The 23,521-nt window shown below is 43.2% G+C and overlaps 1 protein-coding gene across 3 annotated transcripts in view; it reads right to left on the bottom strand.

Moving 5' to 3' along the window:
• FRMD3 (FERM domain containing 3) overlaps positions 1 to 23,521 on the bottom strand; it is a 312,566-nt gene that overhangs the window by 173,558 nt on the left and 115,487 nt on the right. Inside the window, exon 2 of one of the 3 annotated variants that reach the window (XM_073806028.1) lies at positions 15,098 to 15,240. The exons of the other annotated variants lie outside the window; for them this stretch is intronic. The gene's annotated coding sequence lies outside the window, so the exon portion shown is untranslated. The remainder of the gene's footprint in view (positions 1 to 15,097; positions 15,241 to 23,521) is intronic. 3 annotated transcript variants of the gene reach the window in all.

Here is a 23,521-nt window from a genome sequence, read left to right as displayed (position 1 = left end):
ACAGAGTGAAGTAAGTCAGAAAGAGAAAAACAAATATGCTAACACATATATATGGAATCTAAGAAAAAAAAGGTCATGAAGCACCTAGGGGTAGGATGGGAATAAAGACACAGACCTACTAGAGCATGGACTTGAGGATATGGGGAGGGGGAAGGGTAAGCTGGGACAAGGTGAAAGAGTGGCATCGACATATATACACTACCAAACGTAAAATAGATAGCTAGTGGGAAGCAGCCGCATAGCACTGGGAGATCAGCTAGGTGGTTTGTGACCACCTAGAGGGGTGGGATAGGGAGGGTGAGAGGGAGGGAGACACAAGAGGGAAGACATATGGGGATATATGTATAACTGATTCACTTTGTTATAAAGCAGAAACTAACATACCATTGTAAAGCAATTATACTCCAATAAAGATGTTAAAAAAAATGTGGCAAACATATACAATGGAATATCACTCAGCCATAAAAAGGAACAAAATTGAGTCATTTGTAGAGACGTGGATGGACCTAGAGACTGTCATACAGAGTGAAGTAAATCAGAAAGAGAAAAACAATAAATAATATCGTATATTAATGCATACATGTGGAATCTAGAAAAATGGTACAGATGAACTGGTTTGCAAGGCAGAAATAGAGACACAGATGTAGAGAACAAAGGTATGGACACAAAGGGGGGAAAGTGAGGGGTTGGGTGGAGGCGGTGGTGGTGGGATGAATTGGGGGATTGGGATTGACATATATACACTAATATGTATGAAACAGATAACAAATAAGAACCTGCTGTACAAAAAAATAAATAAAATAAAATTCAAAATAATAATAATAAAAAGAATCCTAATACCTATCACACTAAGGTTGGTCTAACACTGAACTTAATTAGCATAATATGCCAGATTTGCCCTCCACAAGAGTATTTTTTAAATATTCACCTAGAACAACAGTATTGCCACCCATTTCACAATCTTCACATTTTACCTTAGGCCTCTCTGTAACAACTTAAGGAATTCAGTGAGTTTGGAGTCTATGAAATAGCTGGAATCACCTGCCGATCATATTATTCTAACAATTATATGCGAATATAGGCCTCCAAGAAAAACATAGTTAGGAGCTGCCACTCATATACAGGGAGAGCAAAGAGGTCATTTCTGTTTATGGAATTCGTAATACACCCAGGAGCTTAATAGGGAAGATAGAATTCCTCCTGAAATTGCATACAGATGTCTACACTGAGCTCAATAGTTTAAAAAAGAACTGGGGACCAATTAAGCATGGATCCCCTTCACAGTCCTGTCTATCTGTCAAGAGCCTTGGGCAGAGGGATCCTCCATTTTCTGAAGCTAATCTGACAGGGCAGATCTTGGCCCATCCAAGGTGATGACGTAAAGCAGCTGGAACAAGAATTGTTGAATGGTTTATGGATAAATTCAAAACCACTTACATGGTTAGTGAGGCTTTGCTCAGGTTGGTGGAAAAACTTTCTTCCACCGAGGCAGAAATTAGCAAGAAGATTGTATACCTGTAGCCCTACTACATCAATGGGAGTCGACATGGCTCAGTCTTTGCACCCCACCCAGACACATTTAAAGTACTGAAAAGAAATCCAACTCTCCAGTATTTGTTTTCAAGGAACATTTAAGAGAACCCAAGGTCTAACCCACAACATTTCCCTAACCCCTTTTAGCCTCTCCAAATTGTCTCGTCCCCTCCAGGTGCTGTGAAGACTCTTACCCCCAAGTTCCCTCCCCATTGCCAAACTAATGGCTTCATCTTTTATCTCCCCACCCCCTCCCTCTCCCCTATTAAGATGTAGGTTGGTAGCTTTATTTGCAGCAAGAAATCATCTTTCCTCTCCAGGAGAAAGGAGGAGGGAGAAACTGGGCCAGAGGGTGGCTTGAAAGCTCACACATGCTTAGAACTACAGAGGTGATGTGGCTTTAAAGGGCACTCTGCAATGGCCCAGGACACATCACCGCATATCCGGTCTAGCCTGCCCAAGAAGCATCCTGCCAAAGTTGCTAAGACTGCGGATGGGATGGGCCGGGAATGAAAGAGGCGATCCCACTGGACGATAGGTTAGTCCCAGAATGTATTTCACTACCCCAGCATACACAAGTCTAGACATGGCTGTCCCACGCGGAATTTAATTCAGTCTCATAAGTAATATGACAATGGTCATAACCATAGTGGGAATAATAGCTACAAATTACTGAGTACTAACTACAAACTAGGGCCCATGCTAAGAGCTGCACAGAGATTACATTATTCACTCCTTCCAACAACCCTAGCACCAGCCTTATTTGGCTGGATGACCTTCTAGAAATGTATGATTGCCTCCCACCTCCATTCCTAATTCTTCCAAGCTGCATTTTTTTTTTTTTCTCTCAGACACTACTCTTTCTTCTGGCAAAGGACTAAGCCAGCATGGTCCATAATTTCCACTCTGTGAAGGCCTGACGCCTCACTTCAAGAGTATCATTCTAGAAGATTCTCACATCACTAGTCAGGTGATTAGCTGGCCTGTAGTCCACATAGCCCCTGAAACAACCTTCTGTGTGCTGTGGGGATTCCCGGGGCACACGCGTGCGCGCGCACACACACACACACGAACATAAACGATTTATCACAAATATTTAAAGACTGAAAGGCGTAGGCTGGGTTCCCTGGCTGTCACACTCCCCCTTTCTTCAAGTGATTAGTCACAAAGGAGGAACATCTTGGCTATATTTACATCTCTTCTAACTACACAGCAACCCAAGCCAAGGGTGGTGCTGTGTTTTGTTTTGTTTTTTCCTTATGAAACTAAAAATATAGAGAATGATTGATGTTAATTTTAACAGCCATTATCAGCTATTACAAACCAGCCTTCTTCTTTAACTCTCCACTGCTTGTTTTACTCTTTGCAGCAGACAGGAGCTTCCTGAAGGAAGGAAAATATCCGATGCAGTCTACCAGCTCCTTATACCAAGGAATTTGGGCCCATCGTTTAGCAATGCACAACACAGAGCCTGATGGCACTGCATAAACACATAAGAATGCACAGAGACTCTTGCCCAAAAACAAGAATAAAAGTGAGAACCCCTTCAGGGATTCACTCTTAAGAATACATGAGAAGATATTTAAGACACAAGATAAAATGAAAAAAAAAAGATTATAAGATGGAATGAACATTTTTGGTAAAATTCCCATTTTTACATATATGTGCATATCTATATGCATGCATTGATATGTACATCTAGACACGAAGAATAAAGGTTTAAAGGCTAAAAGGCTACATGTTGATGATGATATCTGTGGGAGATGAGAGCTTGTTATTTTTAGTTTCTCTTTGTGCCTATTTGCATTTTCCAGCTTTTCTACAAATAACAAGCATTAGGCTGGTTGTCAGTATAATGTGTTTCTTTCTAATCACTCTTTAATCACTAAGGTTTAATCACTGGTTTACTCTCTGAAAGGAGCATACAGACTATCCTCCCTCACACCAATGGCCTGAAGTATCCTTAAGGCTCACAGACCAGAGTTCCAGTTAGCATCATATTATCTGAAAGTCCCACCTCCCTTTCATCCAGGAAGAAAAAGAAGCAAGAGACAAGAGGCTGCGGGTGGTGAAGATGTTTCTGAACTTGAAGGCCAGTACAGACCTAGAGTTCCCTGCTTCTGCCAACCAATGGCCCTGGGCAAGCCACCAACCAGCCTTTTGGGGCCTCCAGGTGCCCAGGTATGCAACAGCAGGCTGGCCCTGATGCCGGTGAGGTTCCGTCCCAGACCCGAGCTCTGGCAGTTCTGGGTTTCCACACTGGCTCCTCAGCAGAGGGCTGCCCCACTTTGTCTAGTGCTCACGTTGATTCATTTCCATCCAAACACAACTAGTGGGGGCGTCCCTGAAATTTATTTACAGCATGAGACAAGGAGGGAACAGCTCTGGGATAATGAAAGATGATGTTGAACGTGTCCATCACCCCTCTTCCAAGCCTGCAGTGAGGGTGGGACCAGAGCTGACAGAGGTTTATAGCTTGAAAAGTTTGTTGGGAACACGGCAGGGCTGCATGATCGTCTCTTGCTTTCGGTCCTGATGGAAAGTCTGCCAGTTTTACTCAGTCACAGATTAAATCAAATAGTAACTTATGGGGTGGGGGGAATGTATGAAAATGGTCAAAGGGTACACACTTCGAGTTATAAGATTAATAAGTTCTGGGGATGTAATCCACAGCATGGTAATTACAGTTAATACTGTATTGTGCATTTGAAAGTTGGTAAGAGAAGACTTTTAACGTTCTCACCACACACAAAAAAATTACAACTACTTGAGGTGATAGATGTAGTAATCATTTTGTATATTTCATATACATAAATCAAATCATTACGCTGTATGCCTTAACCTTACCCAATGTTACATGTCAACTATACCTCAATAAAGCTGGAAAGAGGGTAAGAAATAGAAAAATACCAGGGCTAATCTCTAATATCCATAGGTAAACTATAAGCCAGAAAAAAAGTAACTTACGTTTTATATTACATAGCCAATTTCTTATCTTTTGCAGCAATTCTATCAAATTCCATTCCCTATCTCCACACTCACCCCCATCCCCCTCACACACACACTCTGAAAAGTTGGTTGTGATATTTATGCAAGGCAGCCAGGTTTAGGGAATCCGATAAAGAGTACTGCTTAGCAACCTCCTGCGTCTTCAGACTTCCTAGGGCATAGCCCTTCTCTGCTGCTTCCGCCTCCAGCCACGGGACACTAAGTTTCCCTGCTTCCTCTACTGCCCTCCACCCACACATGCTAGCTCCTGTCTCTTTCTATGAAGGCCTCCGAATCTTTCCCCACCATCTACACAGCCAAAAGTTGGAAGATGAGGACACAAGTCAAGAGGCCACCAGAGCCAAAGAATTCTTTATGATGACCTGAAGTGCCTTGGAGAACCAGTCCGGAAGAATGGTTCTGAGTCGAGTACTCCACTGCAGAGTCTACAGACACATGCTTTGTGCCCACAAGGAGAACCAGCCCCCAAAGATTCTAGCCAGGCCCCCTGGGAGGGATGAAAGCCCCTACAGCTAACTATCACTGGTTAATTACAAAGATCTCGAGAAAGGAAGATGAGGTGGCTTTTCTCCTGCCGAGTCAAGGAAAGGTCCAGGGGATAACCCTCCCAGATCAGAACACACCTTCCAACCACGAATGCTGCTCCCCCAAGTTATAAGCTGCACCTCAGAAAGTTACTTCCTTGGGCATTGGACAATGAACAGGATGCCAAAGGGTCCTCACTTGGTGGTCAGTAGCTGTTAGCCAATGTCAGCGAGGACGCACACCAGTGAAGAGAACAGACAAATTCAGAAACGTAAACTGTATTATCTGTGGTTCAGGCAGCTGAGTTGATTTTTCATTATTAATTTTTATTGGAGTATAGTTGCTTTACAATGTTGTGTTAGTTTCTGCTGTGCAGCAAAGTGAATCAGTTATACATATACATATATCCACTCTTTTTTAGATTTCCTTTCCATTTAGGTCACCACAGAGCATTGAGTAGAGTTCCCTGTGCTATACAGTAGGTACTCGTTAGTTATCTATTTTACACATAGTAGTGTGTACATGTCAATCCCAGTTCATCCCTCCCCACACCCCACGTTGGTAACTGTAAGTTTTTTCTTTACATCTATGACTCTATTTCTGCTTTGCAGATAAGTTCTCCTGTACCATTTTTCTAGACTCCATATGTAAGCAATATTATACAATATTTGGTTTTCTTTTTCTGACTTACTTCACTCTGTATGACAATCTCTAGGTCCATCCACGTCTCTGCAGATGGCACTATTTCATTCCTTTCTATGGCTGAGTAAAATTTCATCATATATATGTACCACATTTTCTTTATCCATTCATCTGTCAATGGACACTTAGGTTGCTTCCATGTCCTGGCTATCGTAAATAGTGCTGCAATGAACATCAGGGTGCATGCATCCTTTTGAATTATGGTTTTCTCCGGATATATGCCTAGCACTGGGATTACTGGGTCATATGGTAGAGCTGAGTTTTATTTTTTGTTATTATTGTTTGTTTTTTATTTTCCTCCAGTTCATTTTATCACTCAAATACTCTGCAAAATGGTTTCACTCATGCCATTCCCCCACGTGAACAAAGCTCTTCCCTGCTCTACCTACCAAAATTCTGTTATTGATGTGTTCACCTGCTCATGCTACAGAATTCACTGCAGGAGCTGTCCCTACACTAGAATCCTCACAGACTACCCACACCCTCAGTGACGCCTCTGTCCCCGATCTCATTTGGAAATTGATGAAATACTGCCTTGGTCCTCTCATCGCTGTCATGCATAATGGCATAACTCGGGGTTTATCACTTCTCTCAAGCTTTTTTTTCTCAAGTAAATGTCTTCTTCGAATTCTTCATAGGAATTCACAAAATACTTTGTACATAGTAAATGATTAAAAGTAGTAATTAAGCCATAATGAAATATACTTTTTACCTAGCAATTTCACAAAGCCAAAAATGTCTCAAAATAGCCAACCCCATAGAGAGTGCAACAATGGAATTACATCCTAATGGAAGTCAAAATTAAACTGGGCATGGGTGAAATTTTTTAGATGTTAATTTATGGAATTTTTTAATCCCTATTTTCTCTCCCTTTACCCAGATTTCTTCCCCCATTAAGAGGTAGCAAGCTCTGTGATTCCTAACCTCAAAGGATGCCTGTGGCAGAGTGAAAATTAATAGCTGGATTTTGTTTTCAAACATCTAAACCCACTGAGGAGAACAGTATGAGGAGTGTTCCGGTTATCTACTGCTGTGTAACAAACTTCTGAAAACACAGGGGCTTAAAACAATATTCTCTCTCATGATCCTGTGTACCGATTGATCACCTGGATGGTTCTTGATGGGGGTCCCTTCCCTTGTTGCAGTCAGATGGTAGCTACAGCTGGAAGCATCTGAAGATGTCTTTACTCACAGGCCTGGCTGAGTTGGGCTAGTTGGAACAGATGGGGGCTAATGGAGTTTCCCCCCTCTCTCCTTCTCCCTTTTGTCTTTCTTTTCATGTAGCCACTCTGTGCTGCTAGCTTGAGCTTCCTCACAGCATGGCAATCTCAAGCCAGACTTCTTAACTGGCAGCTTGCTTCCTCCATGATGAGCATTCCCAAAGGGCTCCAGCAGAAGTTACCTTTCATGCAATGTCCATTCCACTGCATTCTATTGGTTACAAGTGAGTCCTTAAGGCCAGCCCAGATTCAAGGTAAGATCAATTTGACTTTCCCTCTCAATGGGAGGAGTAGCAATGAATTTATGCCTATCTTTAACTTATCACAGGGAAAAAAACTTCTTCCAGATTAAAAAGAAGGAAGGGGACATGCTCTATAGACCTGGGCTTGCTCCCTTGCTATGCTCTGTGTTGGCAGAAAGATGTTAGGGAGGAAAGATGTGGTATATCCAGAGAAACACAACCACAAGCACTGGGCTTTCTGGCCTCACTAGGTTGCCATGTCCCAAGAATATCCACCAAGTTCAAGGGATGAGCTGATATGGACATACAGCCAATGACGAACATGCCCAAGTGGGGAAAAGTTCTGTAAAGACAGATGAGGAACTTCCAACCAAACTAGCAGGGTGGGAGATTGGCATCAAAATTAGGTTGACTTATGGAAAACAGAGTTTCGATATCTCTTCCACCTTGGGATGGGGACTGACAATATTATAACACAGAGTATCAGACCTTAAATTTTATTCCTTCCAATATGAGTCTTCAGTAAAGAGTGATTCTATCTCTCAAAGCTAAGCCCTCTGGTTATCTCCTTTCATTACAATTACCAGAGCAGAGTTAAGCCACCACAGGCACACAGCAGCACATGAATTGAAAAATCAACCATTCGAGTGTAGAGAAGATGGTGGAGAGACTAATCCAGAGCTCAATTTGGAGATGGAGTCTCCACCCCATGCTGGGAAAAAGGAGAGAAGGAAGAGGAATGCTACTCGGCTAAAACCAACATAACACCCAATCTATTGTCCCCAAATTCTCCCTAGGCAGCTCCAAGAATGTTTCAATGAATTATATGCTCTACTCCACTTCCCCAAAATAATCAGTTCTGTGCACATCAGCAGCACACTTGGGAGTGCAAAAGTCGTGGGTCTGCAGACATGAAGGTTCACTCCTTCTCTGCCAGGATCCCAGAGAGTAGCCCCGATAGAGGTGGGATGCTGAGCAGAAAGGTCATGAAGATGGTGGCACAGAGTGCTTTAAAAGTACATGATATCCAACCCAGGACAAGAAGCCAGACCAATGGAATTGAATGCACACTCCTGGTTTTGCAAGTTACCGACTTGCAAATGGGATCGGCTGCCTGACTCATGCTGCCCGTAGCTTACATCTCCCTTTCTAGCATTTCCCTCCACCCAACCGGACGCTCATTTATTAAGCTCCTAATTGCTCTCTGACTGTGGCACTCTGCCTTGTCATCCAACTTCTGCCCTTCCCCAAGGAAAAAAACAAAAAACACTCCATCGGCACAGGGAAAATCTCTATCAGCTTCTTCCCAAGCTGGTTCAGAAAAATATGGACAAGAACTTCTGTAACAAAACGTGAGACTCTTCAGAGTGGCCACAACACACTCTTGCAGACAATTACAACCACTCAAACTTTTCAATAAAAGCGAACATTTTTAGCACGTACAGTGTGCCTGGCACTGTGCTAAGCCATTGACATTTCCCACCAAGTCACAGGTTCTCAGATGCTGGTGTGCACACTTTGAGAATACTTCTTTCTCTGTAAGCTCTTCCATTACTCAACCAACCAGGCTTTCACACAGTTTTCCTGATTTTTCACTGGACTAAGTGTAAAAGTTATGGACAGATACCTGCCTTTCCATTTTCTACAGCCTTCCCTCCAGGTCAAGACCCCTCCTAATCTTGTTCTCACCACATAAGGGACAGAATCCTCCCTGGGTCTTACTCATTTTTCATCAGGATATTTCCTTTAATAAATGGAAGGACCAGAAAACCTTAGCTTCTCTTTCCAAAAACAACAGATTTACTTCCCACCACCATAGGCAGAATAATGAGGCCAGGCCAGCTCAGAAGGGCGAGTTGCTTAGTAACTAGAACACACATCCCTGTGCCCCAAAGGCAAATGGTACCTTTTTTTGACCCTCAGAGTGTTTCAGAACACGGTTGTTAATGACACAGCTCCTCCCTGGAATGCCTCAGAATGTCTGGGGCAGGAGTGAAGATCTTTATCTTCTCACCTTCCTCTAGGGCTGTAACATCACCGCCTGTCAGAGACTTGGCTTCTTAAACAGTCAGTTCCCATCTGTGTCGAAGGCTTCAGGCCATTTCCTCTCCCAGGCTTTTAACGAAGTCAGTTTTGAGTACGTAAGATGAGGCAAACCATAATAATTTCAGTTAATATATTAGAGGTTCCACTTTTCCATGCTAGTTTGTTCATCCTGTGAAAATGTGTTCATCCTCATCTGGAACTGACTTCCTGGAATATCTTACTGTGTAAATCAGACCCTACTGAGGCAGGGGGGAAATGGCCAGAGAGGAGGGGATGAGAGATTTTATTTATTGTGAACTGCCACGTACAAGCTCTTGCCTTGCTGCTTTACCTACAGTATCCTACCTGGCAACAACCCTGTGAGGTGGCCTCATTTTATGTTTGAGGACACTAGACCCAGAGAAATACTAGGCAACTCCCAAATTCCAAACTCCAGTTCGGTTTTGTTCCAAAGCCCGTGTTTCTTCCATCCCTTCACGCTGTCTCCTACGTGTGTCCAGAAATTTCTCAACAGTCCAGTGAAGGGGTCGAGGAGGAAGACTGCAGTATTCCATAGGATGGTCAGATTAGACCTCATTGGGTGGATGACCTTTGAGCAAAGACTTGAAAGGGCATGAAGGCCTTAGGGGTAGAGATGAATGAGGGCACACATCCAAGGTGTCTCCAAGGACAGATAGGGCAAAGGTGCAAAGGCAGGAGTGTCAGGGTGGGTCTGAGGAGTGTCAGGGAGGCTGGAGTAAGGCCGGAGCAGGGTGAACAAAGGGGACAGGAGTAGATGAGGGTAGAGAAGAGAAGGTGGCCAGATCCTGTAAGACCAAGGAGAAAGTAGGTCCCAACCCACACCAGACTACTCAACTCCCAATTTGCTCTAACAAAGACATGAAGTATTTTGTCCCAGTTCCTCAAGGAGGGATGGAGGTAAAAAGTCCTCAAAAGTATAGACCATTATTCTGCCAGATATCCTTTGTAAAGATGGACTGTCATTTAGTCTAAGTAAGTGGAGAGGTTGTGGGGGGGCGGGCGGTGGAGAGCACGAATCTGAGTTTCTTAGTTTAATATCTTAGGTGAGAAGTCAGCCATCTTAGACACAACTATTTCACCAAGACTCACTAGTATACATTATTTCACCTCAAAGAGAGGTGAACATGGAAAAAAATATGCAATTTCTCACTTCCTGCATTAATCCCTGTCAAACTTTGAGTCTAAATACAGAAACTCTCTCTCTGAGCCAAGCTTCATTCATATTTTATCTCAGGTTATTCATGACTCTTCAAAATCTGCACCATTTCCGGGATCAGTGTATCTACAGAAATGGACTTTTATCAGATAATCTTCAACACATAAGGCAGGACTGTTCTAACTGCCCTCCTTGTTTTTAAGTAATTTTTATTGATATAACATATATACAGTAAAAGACTCAAACCAGAAGTATACAGCTCAATGAATTTTTACAAAGTGAACAAATCTATATAACCACCACCCAGATCAAACATTAAAACACCACTCATGCTTCAAAAACCCCTTCATACCCTTCAGTTAATCACCTCCCTGAAGGCAGCCACTACTGATTTCTATCATCAGTTTTGCCTATTTCTGAACTTTAAGTGAATGGAATCCTATAACATTATTCTTTGTTCCTGCTCTTTAGTTCAACATAATATGTGATATTCATACATGTTGTTGTGTGAAGTCATTCACTTTATTGCTCTAGAGTATTTCTATTGTACGAATACACAATTCATTAATCCATTCTACAGTTGTGTAATGATGGGCATTTGGGTAGTTTCCAGTTTGGGCTTATTACGAATAAAGCTGCTACAAACATCCTTGTACATATATTTGGTGAACATATATAAAATCGTTTCTATTGGGTATATACTTAGAAGTGGAACTGCTAAGACATACAGTATGTATATGTTTACTTATAGTAGATGCTGCCAGAGAGCTTTCTAAAATTGTTGTACCAATTTATATTCTCACTGGCAGTGCAAGAGTATCCCTTTTTAACGTGTTTAACTAATATAGCTTTTGGGTAAAGTGGATACATATCCTACTACTGTTAAGACAAACAGAAAAGCAACCTTCTCTGTGCCAGTGATATGGCTTTTGCCATGACCAGCTAGAAGGGTAGCCTTTGTGAGCAGCTGAACGTGTTGGCTAAATGACGACTTGAAAACATTTCAACATTAAAATATGGTCCAAATAAATCATTGCATTTGGAAGATATTCAATATTTGATGGCCTACAAGTAACTCTATCCAACAGGTCAATTCAAACAGCTATGTAAGGCTATATTTTAAAATTAACCAATCCTGTTGGGTATATCAAAAGTATATATTTTGAGGTGGTGAAGTGGTAAGAACTCTTAAAATTATGTAGGCTCCAAACCATTTTCTCTCATACTTTATGTTGCAGAAAGCTAGGGAACCAGCCATCTATTTTTCCAGGTGTGAGAGAAGAATGGAAGGTCCTTTCAGTGGGGAATGCTGGCCCCACTCACAGGTCCCCTGGCATCCATGCACAAGGGATAAGTGTGCCAGCCACTGATAAGCAGAAATACAAGGACACACCAGGCCCTTAAATGTTCACAATATGTCAACTCTGCTACCTGAATGTCTGGTGGTTAGACACAGCACATGGATCCTACGTTAGTAAAAATTGCACTCAGAAAAACAAAGAAGAGAATGGTGATTACCAGGGGTTGGGGCGGGGGCGTGGTGTGCTGGGGAGAGAAGATATAGGTCACAGGGTACAAACTTCCAATTATAAGATAAATGAGCTCTGGAGGCCTAGTGTATGGCATGGTGACTATAGTTAATGCTGCATGTATACTTGAAATTTGCTATGAGAACAGAGAACAGATCTTAAGTGTTCTCGCCACACACACCCACACACATACACAAAATAGTAACTTTTTATTTGTTAATCATACTTCAGTAAAGCTGGGGGAAAATTTTAGAAAAAAAATAAACAAACAATACAGCTTTGGGGCACTTCAGACACTCACCCAACTGTGAAAAAGACTGATCTGTCCTCACCAAAAGCCTGCTTCAGACTCGTGTATTTAACAGAACCATACTGCCTGCTTGTGCCTTAGCTGCCTTAAGTTCCCCCAGTGTATTCATTTAGATCATCAGAAATCCAGGAGCATAATCCTTATTATTGTAGCTTCTCACAGAATTGCCTTCTCTAGTCTCAACTGGGTGATAGATAATTCTTGAACTCTGAGAGAGTGCCAACCGAAGAAATAACTGTTTGGGATTTCTCTATCTCATGCCAAAATGTAGCCAAAGACATTGCCCATTATATTACCCAATGCCTGTTATAAGACTTGATACAAATAACTCTTCCTGAAATGATGGAATTGTAGTCCTAGCAGGGACCAGCCAGGAAGACCATGAAAAACACTGGGATGCCCTTTTTGCTCTGGCTTCCAAGAAGCTTGGAGTTAAGGTCTGTGCATAATAACTACACATCATACATATACACACAGACACACATAAACACACACACACACTCACACGAATTTGAAAGGCAAATCTATAGAGAGAGAAAGTAGATGAGTAGTTGCCTGGGGCTGAGGGTGGGAAAGGGAAATGTCTGCAAATGGGCACAAGTTTTTTTTCCTCAGTGATGAAACTATTCTCAAACTAGGTTGTGGAGATAGTTGCACAGCTCTGTAAATTAACTTTTAAAAAAATCATTGAATGGAACTCTTAAAATGAGTAAACTTGGGACTTCCCTGGTGGCGCAGTGGTTAACAATCCACCTGCCAATGCAGGGGACACGGCTTCGAGCCCTGGTCCGGGGAGATCCCACATGCCATGGAGCAACTAAGCCCATGTGCCACAACTACTGAGCCTGAGTGAGACAACTACTGAAGCCCGCGCACCTAGCACCTGTGCTCCACAATGAGAGAAGTCACCACAATGAGAAGTCTGTGCACCGCAATGAAGAGTAGTCCCCGCTCACTGCAACTAGAGAAAAGTCCACGCACAGCAACGAAGACCCAACACAGCCAAAAATAAATATATAAAAACAAATAAATAAATTTTTAAATAATGAGTAAACTTAATGGTATGTAAATTATACCTCAATAAAGCTGTTTTTTAAAAAATCAATCTGAGATGGATCATAGACATAAATGTGAAAGGTAAAACGATAAAGCTTCTGGAAGAAAATATAATTGTCACGAGCTTAGAGTAAGCAGAGATTTCTTAAACAGAACACTAAAAGCACTAACCATATAATAAAAACAATGATAAAATGGACTTCATTAGAATTAAGAATATCTGTTAGGGGCTTCCCTGGTGGCACAGTGGTTGGGAGTCTGCCTGCCAATGCAGGGGACACGGGTTCGTGCCCTGGTCCGGGAGGATCCCACATGCCGTGGAGCGGCTGGGCCCGTGGGCCATGACCGCTGAGCCTGCGTGTCCGGAGCCTGTGCTCCGCAACAGGAGAGACCACAGCAGTGAGAGGCCCACATACCGCAAAAAAAAAAAAAAAAACTTAAAAAAAAAAAGAATATCTGTTAGACAAAGACATCATTAGGATAGTGAATAGGCAAGTCACAGGCTGGGGAGAGATATTTGCAATACTTATATCTGACAAAAGACTGATGTCCAGAATATATATATATATTTTTTTTTTTTTTTTTTTTCCAGTACGCGGGCCTCTCCCTGTCGTGGCCTCTCCCGTTGCGGAGCACAGGCTCCAGACGCGCAGGCTCAGCGGCCGTGGCTCAAGGGCCCAGCCGCTCCGCGGCTTGTGGGATCTTCCCGGACCGGGGCACGAACCCGTGTCCCCTGCATCGGCAGGCGGACTCTCAACCACTGCGCCACCAGGGAAGCCCCAGAATATATTTTTAAGACATTCCTACAAATAAACAAAAAGACTAACAACCAATTTTAAGATGGGCAATAGACTTGAAGAGGTAGCTCACAAAAAATAGATATCTGATTGTCCAATACACACGAAAAGGCACACAAATGTCATGGCTACCTCAATTCCTAGTTCTGTATCCCTATGCCTTTTGATTTGTTTAATGGTGTTTATCTCCTTGTTATATATTTTGATATCTTCCAAAATCCCAACAGGAAGCAGGTGGCACACTCAATTAGAATACCCAGACCTCACTCATCCAGGCAGCCTCCTGGCTGGGGCCCCTATTGGTCAAACCCAACTGGAAGCCAAAGGACAAGGCAGCTCTTGTACTAATGTCATTGATCAGATCAGCCTTCTGTGGCAGAGAAGGCAGAGTGGCTCTGGAAGGACAAATGGAAGGGATCTGGCACTCCATTGCAAGCTGTCTGGCATCTCATTTTAAACATGCAAGGAATAAATCATGAACAAAGGCCACAACCAGTAAAACTATGCTCCTGGGAGACGAAAAGGGGATTCACCGAAAAGGGGATTCATAAGCTTTTCATATGGAAGGAGAAGAAGAAAGAGGGGAAAGGAATAGCAGTTCGTTAGTATATACCCAACCAAGATAATGCCCTGCATAATTTATTTCTTATCGATCAGACATAGAGCTGACTCCTGTCCAAAAGTGAAATACACATCCTCAGGAATAAACAATATACACCTTCTCAGAGGGGGTTGTTCTTCCTTAGACCCACTTCAGAGCCCAGCATCTGGGCACTTGGGGAAGGTTATTATCCCAGAGATATAAAGTGAATCTCCTCTTCAACAGGGACTTTTTCGTTTGAACAGCCTGAAAGGGACCTTCCAGCCTCTCCTCTCATCTCCCCTCCATCACAACATACTTTCTCAGCGGTCCCAACCTGCTCCCACAAGCCCACTCTCTTCATCGCTCACCACAGTTCTCAACCACAGTTTCCATTGGTACAGGATCCAAGATGTTGTCTACATCTCTTTTCTTGAAAGGCTTTCAAAGTGTCCATCAGGAAGCACGCGGATGCATACTTCTGTTTCACCAGCCTCAGTGATCTGAAGGTGATCTGAAACATAGTTCAGTTACTTCCCATTCTAAACTTCCCTGTATTATGGCACAAAGCAAAACCAAGCGGATCTGGGCAGGAGGTTTCTCTGAACTTGAAAAAAAATCGTATAATTTATCAAAGTATATGTCTGCTGTCTCCTCCCACTAGAACAAAGGTCCTTGTGAGCAGGGATCTTCTCTGCCTTGTTCAACCTCTATCGTCAGAGCCTCACACAGTGCTTGGCACCTGGTAGGCTAAATGTATGCTAAATAAACAAGTAACTGGATGTGACATCCTTTCTTTAACTTCTCCTTTGGCAGCACCTGGCCTTAAGTCTGCCACCCACTCTAACTCAGCTACCTTTGTCATAAACAAGTCCACCTGTGATAATTTAAAGAGACTCAAACGATGTCCCCAAAACATCTCTCTGAAAAGCTGGCTGACCAGCTGCAGGAGCAGTTTGCTATGTTGTTTCACATCACAAATTATACACTGTCCCTTTCTAGGGACAACAATGTCATGCAAAGCCAGTCAGCTCAATGGTGAGCCCACACACAGTCACCTGGCCACGCCATATCGTCTAGCTCACAGCATCTTCCCAACCACGTTCACCAAACACGACTCCTTTCTCCTTCCACTTGGAAACAGATGCCCTAGAGATTCTCAAACTTTACATGCATCAGATTCCCCCAGAGGGCTTGTTAAAATGCAGATTCCTGGCCCTACCCCCAGAGTTTCTGATACAATAGGTCTGGAGTGGGGGGCGTCCTAGAATTTTCATTTCTAAGAAGTTCAAGGTGTAGCTGCTATAAGAAATTCCACAAATTTAGTGTCTTAAAACAACACAAGTTAAAAGTATTACTTTATAGTTCTGGAATTCAAAACATTACGTCCAAAATGGGTCTCACTGGCCTAAAATCAAGGTGTCTGCAGGGCTGAATTTCTTTCTGGAGGCTCTAGGGGAGAATCCATTTTCTTGCTTCTTCCAGTTTCTAGAGGTGACCTGCATTCCTTGGCTCATGGCCACAATCCCTCATCTTCAAAGCCAGCAATGGCTGGGCAAGTCTTTGCTGCATCACGTCACTGTGACACTGCCTCCCTCCTCCACATTTAAAGACTCCATGATTACAATTGGACCCACCTGGGTAATCCAGCGTATTCTCCCTATCTTGAGGTCAACTGCTAAGCCACCTTAATGACATGTGCTACCTTAATTCCCCATTGCCTTGTAATTTAACATACCTACAGATTCCAGGGATTAGGATATAGACCTCTTTGGAAGGTCATCATCCTGCCTACCACACTGGACGATGCTGAGGCTGCTGGTCTGGGGCCACACTTTGAGAACACTGGTAGTGTGATACTGGCTTCAAGGCCACAGGCTCCAGGAAGGCCAGGGAAGGAAGAGTGGGTAAAGCAAAGAAACACAGAGGAGTGAGCTGCAGTGGGAACCAAGATAATAGAGAGAGATGGGGCCATAGACCAGAGAAAGGCTACCCATTCAGTCATTAGAGTGAGTCACCAGATCTCACACAAAGAGGAAGAAGCACAACCACAGGGGTGGTGATTAAGAAAGAAACTCTTCCCAGGTGAGAATGAAATAGCACCTGTCAGAATCATTCTTTTCACCAGTGCTGCTCTCTCAAGAGAATGCACTGAATACTAACTAAAAACACCTAAACCTAAAAATACAACTACCTTCTATGGCATGCATTAGTTATATATTTGGAGGTGCAATAAGATTTCTGTTGGTGGCAAGACACATAAGCCAGCGCTAATTTTTATCCTGAATTGCAGTTTTCCATTCCTAGAGAACTTGACTAGTGAAGTATATGTTGCATTTAAATAAAGTCTACAGCTGAGTTTGTTTTTACTGTAACTTTTCTTTTAATTTGGGAAGAGAAGCCTTAAAAGAAAATATGTGTTCATAGTAGTTTTAACAGGCATTATGATGGGTCCCCAGCCTCACAAGCATATTACAAGAGAATTCATCACAGGATTCATGATCATGGGTGGGTGGGTGGGTGTGTGTGTGTGTGTGTGTGTGTGTTTGTGTGTTGGAGATGGTGGGAACTGTGGGAAGCAAGACACGAAAGACCTGGGAGGCATGGTTCACATTCTGTGTTCACCTTATTCTAAGAAGCACTTACATCAGCCAACTGAGAGAGTTAAGTAACTGTCTCATCTGAATTTGTTTTATTATTGTTTTTAAATTTTATTCAAGTATAATTGATTTACAGTGTTAATTTCTGCTGCACAGCAAAGTGACTCAGTTATACATATATATTCTCTTTCATATTCTTTTCCATTATGATTTGTCACAGGATATTGAATATAGTTCCCTGTGCTATACCATAGTATCTTGTTGTTTACCCATCCTACATATAAGGGTTTGTGTCTGCTAATCCCAAATACCCAATTATTGTTATTATAATTTTTTTTTTTTTGCGGTACGCGGGCCTCTCACTGTTGTGGCCTCTCCCGTTGCGGAGCACAGGCTCCGGATGCGCAGGCTCAGCGGCCATGGCTCACGGGCCTAGCTGCTCCGCGGCATGTGGGATCTTCCAGGACCGGGGCACGAGCCCGTGTCCCCTGCATCGGCAGGCGGACTCTCAACCACTGCGCCACCAGGGAAGCCCTCAATTATTATTATTATAAAACAAATGTTCATCCTTTACACCAGCTCTTGGAGGCACTTCTTTTCCACAGATAAGGGAAATGAGTTGACCCAGGCCACAAAACAACCTAAGGTGGACCACGGACTAGAAACTCTGCATGCTCCCTACACATGAAGATTCATTTGTGGCTTAGAATAGAAAGTCATATCCTTCTCCTATTTCTCCCTATAAAGCAGATCGCATTGGCTAGAAGTGTCTTAATGGCTCTGTTCCCCGAATGATGTGTCCAGCCAACACTTAGCTTCCTGTAAGCTCACGTGCTCTGCTAACCTGTAAACTCCACTGCAGGAAATGGAATTCCAGCAGATAGATGGGAACGTCTCGTGGATGGTGACAGAAAGAGAGTGGAAGAGCTAGCAAAGAAAAGAATAATCGACCACATCGTCCTGAACTCCCTCAAAAGGCTGAACAGCAGAAAGTGGACCAGTTGGCTTCACAGATGCAGGCACTGAGCACTTACATTGTAAGGAATCGGACAATATGAGCAAACAGTTATACCTCCTGCAGTCTCCAAATTAACAAATATACATATTCCACAATCATTCTCAGAGCAGCTCAAAGGTAGGCTATCCCAGGAATTGGGTTTCCTCAGCAGCCCACTCCTCTGCTTATGGCAACAGTAAATCTAAAAGATGCCTTTTGATCTAGAAAGACACAAGTCCTCAGCAGCTCTGAAATGGTCACCAGAGAATAATGGAAATGGTGATCATTTGTGGAGGGTCTATTGTATGCTCGGGACTCTGTACATTTCTGCATTGACTCTTCATCACAGCCCTGCAAAGCAGGTATCATTATCCCTATATTTTTAATATGAGAGAACCAAGGTTCAAAAATAAATCACTTGCTTAAGACCACACAGCCAGGGAGTAGCAGAGCAGAGCTCCAAGCTCAGGTCATTTGGCTCCAACATCTGTACAAACCATGCAAAAAGCTATATTTCACATAAGAGGATGGCCCTGCTCTCCCTTGATCAATGAGGTAGTGGCTGAGCATTATTTTTCCTTATCACAGTGATGACTTTCCTCTGAACAGGCTAAATATTCTTGCCCTCTCTTCCTTGAAGCCAGCAGTCACCAACGGCAGAATGGTGTGTAACAAAGTTCTCCCTCAGTATAGCTAACTTCTCTGCATATCATCATTTTCTAGCAAATGCCTCATCCTAAATCTGCCCATATCCTAAATATGCCTCATCCTATATCTGAGAAATTGGAGGTCAAACTAATCACCAAACCAGGAGAATTCAAAAGGACAAGAATAGCATGATGCAATGTTGAGACTCTAATAAATGCTTTGGATTCTCTACCCCAGCACTGCACACACACACACAAAACCTCGCTACAATTTTAGGGGTTCATGGACTCCCTGAAGCCCACTTACAGACCTGTAAGTCAACAGACCCAGGCTTCTAAGCTGGCTCTTTGGCCATGCCCAGGGAAGCTCTGTGGAAGACGATTTACTCCTCCGTACCATGAGATGATCACTCCAGCCCCTCCCCACTCTCAGGGTCTAAGTGCGGGCGCCTCCTAATCAGGTGATATTTAAGGACAAACGTTAATATAAAGAGATGACAAGTTCCCCTATACCTGATGATAAAACATCTCCAAGGTGTAATCAAATGTACATTTGTCAATACATGTTTCAATAAAACTACTGAATAAGATAAAATAGAATAAAAAGCTATTTGCTATCACACTAAACTTCATTTCCATTCACCAAAAGGCTCTTTGATTTCCCTCACCTCAACACAACTCTGGGGTCACGTGGAAGGAGGGGGAGACAGATGGTCCCAGAACGCCATTTGCTGAAATAATGAGGGTTATTCCAGCCAGAACAGATGTTTGCATCATTGCTTGGCCATGTGTACCCAGTGAACAGCTGGGAAGTGTTTGGTGTTGCCAAATTTGATAAAAAAAATTCACGTTTGAAACAATGATTGGAGATAATCAGCATGGAGAAGGTAGGAAAAACAAGAGATGTCTTGAAGTTACAGAGTCTGCTGAAGTCAGCACAATAGCAGAGGTGATGTTTACAGAGTAGTTGCCCCGACTCGGGCGTGGCTTAGGCCAAGAGGACAGAGAAGGAATGGCTGAGAAAAGATGTAGAAAGGAAAGTTTCTCAAGACCCCTTCAGGGAATAAAGAAAATAATTTGAACTAGAGTTCCCTATGGAGGAAGTGAAATATTAAAGGAGAAAGACAGACAATAAAAAGCATCAATTTATATTTTATAAGTCAGATACATTGCAGATGAAGCAAAGTAGAGAAATACGTCTTCTGATCTTCAGGGATTTGTGAAATAATAGAAATAACACAGTTAGAAAAGAATAGTGGGCTTCCCTGGAGATGCAGTGGATAAGAATCTCTCTGCCAATGCAGGGGACACGGGTTCGAGCCCTGGTCCGGGAAGATCCCACACGCCACGGAGCAACTAAGCCCGTGCACCACAACTACTGAAGCCCATGTGCTTAGAGCCCGTGCTCCACAAGAGAAGCCACCACAATGAGAAGCCCATGCACCACAACGAAGAGTAGCCCCCGCTAGCCGCAACTAGAGAAAGCCTGTGCGCAGCGACAAAGACCCAATGCAGCCAAAAATAAATAAATAAAGTTATTTAAAAAAAAAGAATAGTTTTCAGTGTCTTGTGTTGGCTTCGGGCAGGTCAAGTTTTTTTTTTTTTCCTATCCGATTCCAAGACTGACCAGCTAACCATTCTGAGCCTCCAGAGGAGAAAGGAAGGGTGTCAGGAGTGCCAAGGCTCCTGGACTCATTCCAGGGACGATGCATGGGCCACAGTGATGGACAAGGACCTTGGAATATGCAGTGATACTGCTCGGCCATGCAGGGAGAATTGACTACCCCCCTGGCAGTGATGGGGAGCCAGCATTACCCTCACGAAGAATCCCGCAAGCAAAACCTGGTAGAATTTCATGCGGCACTGCTCAATTTGGTAGCCACACACCACATGTGACTAATTACATTTACATTATAACTGTTAAAATTAAATATAATTTAAACTTTAGTCCTTGGTCGCACTAGCCCTGTTTCAAGTTCTCAGCCACATATGGCTAGTGTCTACCGTACGAGGTAGCACAAATATAGAACATCACCATCACCTCACAAAGTTCCACTGGACAGCGCTGGCCAAGAGCAAAGCTTCTTTAAACTTTTATGTGCATTTGAATCACTTGAAGATCTTGTTAAAATGCAGCTTCTGATTGAGGCGGTCTGGGGAGGGGCCTGTGACTGCATCTCTAACAAGCTCCCGGTGATGCTCACGGTCCTGGCCCATGGACCACTGAGAGGCTGGGCAAGTTCACAGCGACCCTGTTAAAGGCTGCCCTTGGGCTGAATGGTAAATGTTTCTCCTGCTCTAACACAAAGAGTGCTTTTTATGTTCACATCGCAGTTCTTCAAAACAACAAACATTCGACAATATAGAAATTCCTAAATCCTTCTCCCTTGCCTACCTCTTCACTTGGCATTTTCTGGTTCTAAAAAATTCCAAGATTCACAGAAAGAATGTGCAGAGCACTGAACCTCTATCTTTGCTGCGTTTCCACTATCTGCAATGGCGATTTCCTTAACAGAAAGCCTGGCGTGATGTAATTGAAGCAGCTGTGTTTTCAGAAGATAAGAGCAGTTCTTTTATATCCCAGACACAGTGGTACCTCAGAGAGGAACAGTCAGGCACGTGAAGGGATTCAACGTGGCTGCATCGGTGAAATACATAGAGGAACAGAGGGGAAGAAAGACACTTTCCTGGCTTAAAAACAGAACATGGCATCACAGCAGAAAAGCATAGTGCCACAAGTCAAGACCAAATAATATATTTGTAGCACTGCCACTGTTTCCAAACAGAAATCATTCAGTTGGTTTAGTCCTTGAAAACAAGGAGAAAGTCTTACCTACATTGTATATAACTCAACATTTTCACATTACCTCAATTAATCAACAAAACTATCCACATAAAGTAGGTCTTATTATTTTCATTTTTACAGGTGTGGATACTAACTCTCACTGCCTGAGAAACTGCCTGGGCCCCACCTAGGTCTCTCTGGCTTTCCACCTAATACGCTTTCCATGGTCCAATCAGCACTGAAAAACAAGTTTATGAAGAGGAGGAAGTTTACACACTTTAAGCAAAATAACTACTACATACCTGCAACCTCTTCTCCCATCTAGCTACTATTTAACTCGCCCACAAGTAGAATGTCTCACCCATTAGTCCATTCAAGGATTAATGCCATCATTAAGAGATTTCTGCTAAAAGTGCTGAGGGAGAACATAAACCACTGTGTTCATTATTTGATCTTGCTGGGTTTTAGAGAATGTACAGTTAATTATAGGTTAAAATAGATATATATTCCAGTTTACAGAACAGCTGTCCAGAGCAAATGCAAGAGGGAGCTGGTAGCAGGGTCCCCTTCACGAGAATTTGCAGCCAGAGCTGGAAGCTTGGGACGGGACCAGTGGTGCAAATGTCCTCACAACCAAGTGACTTGGCTAAAAAGGTAAAGCATGAGGTGTGTGGAGAGGCCTTAGGAATAGGGCAGTCACAGTATTCATCATCCTAATTGGGACTGCTTTGAGAGGGAAAGGGGGTATTCGGGGACAACAGGACTAAGCGAGCATCATCGCAGGCACCCTGTCCATGAGCCAGGAAGGGAGATCTGGAGTTTTCCCCGGAAAGAAAGGGGGCCACCCAGAGTGGCATAACCCAAATTTCCATTTGGCAAAACTCATTCCGGCACGTGTGTGGAGAACAGGGTCAGAAGAGGAAGAGGCTATTCAACCTCAGAAACTTACTCCAGAAGAGATGTGTGCCTGTGTGTTCACAAGCATGAGGAAACCATGCAAAGAAAATACAGAATTCAGGGCTAATTTTAAACCCACTAAACTTGACCTAAATTAGGCACAAAGAAGTTGGATTCTTCCAATGCCAAAGCTAACCGCCCACTCCTCTGCTCCTACCCTGGCAAGATCTGCTGCTTTGTAGAAAGTGGAGCCAACCCTTCAGGCCACAGGGCGCCATCTGGAAAAGCAATGAGTCATTTGCCTCAACAGGGAAACAGCCACAAACAGCAAAATGCAGCCAGACAAAAGTCTGTCTGGAGTGTTGGAATCATTTATTTGTTCAACAAATATTTGTTGAGTGTTTCCTCTATGCCAGGCACTGCAAATATAAATAAAGATAAACAAGGCACAATTCCTGCCTCAAGAAACTTACTGACAGACAAGGCAGTTGTCATCATACAGCGTGAGAAGCACAGCAGAGGTCGGCCCAGGTGTTAGGAACACAAAGGAGGGGCATTTACAACTCAGGGAGGCGCAGGGAATGCCAAGCTGAGTCTTCAAGTGTCGTCCCCAGACTTAGCAGCATCCTGCAGGATCTGGGAGCTTGCTAGGAAAGCTGAATCTCAGGCCCCACCCCAGACCAACTGAATCAGAATCTGTATTTTAACAAGATCCCCAGGTTATCTGTATGCATGTTAAGGTCTAAGAAACACTGTCTTAAAGTATAAGGACGAGTTGGCCAGAGGAAGAGAAATGGGAGGGGAGATCTAAGACAGAGGAAAGAGCAGAAGCAAAATGACTGGCGTGACAGAGATGGTCCCACATTCCC

This window comes from Tursiops truncatus, chromosome 6 (assembly GCF_011762595.2).
Source record: "Tursiops truncatus isolate mTurTru1 chromosome 6, mTurTru1.mat.Y, whole genome shotgun sequence".
Classification (NCBI taxonomy): domain Eukaryota; kingdom Metazoa; phylum Chordata; class Mammalia; order Artiodactyla; family Delphinidae; genus Tursiops; species Tursiops truncatus.
This window is presented reverse-complemented; position numbering and strand designations above follow the sequence as displayed.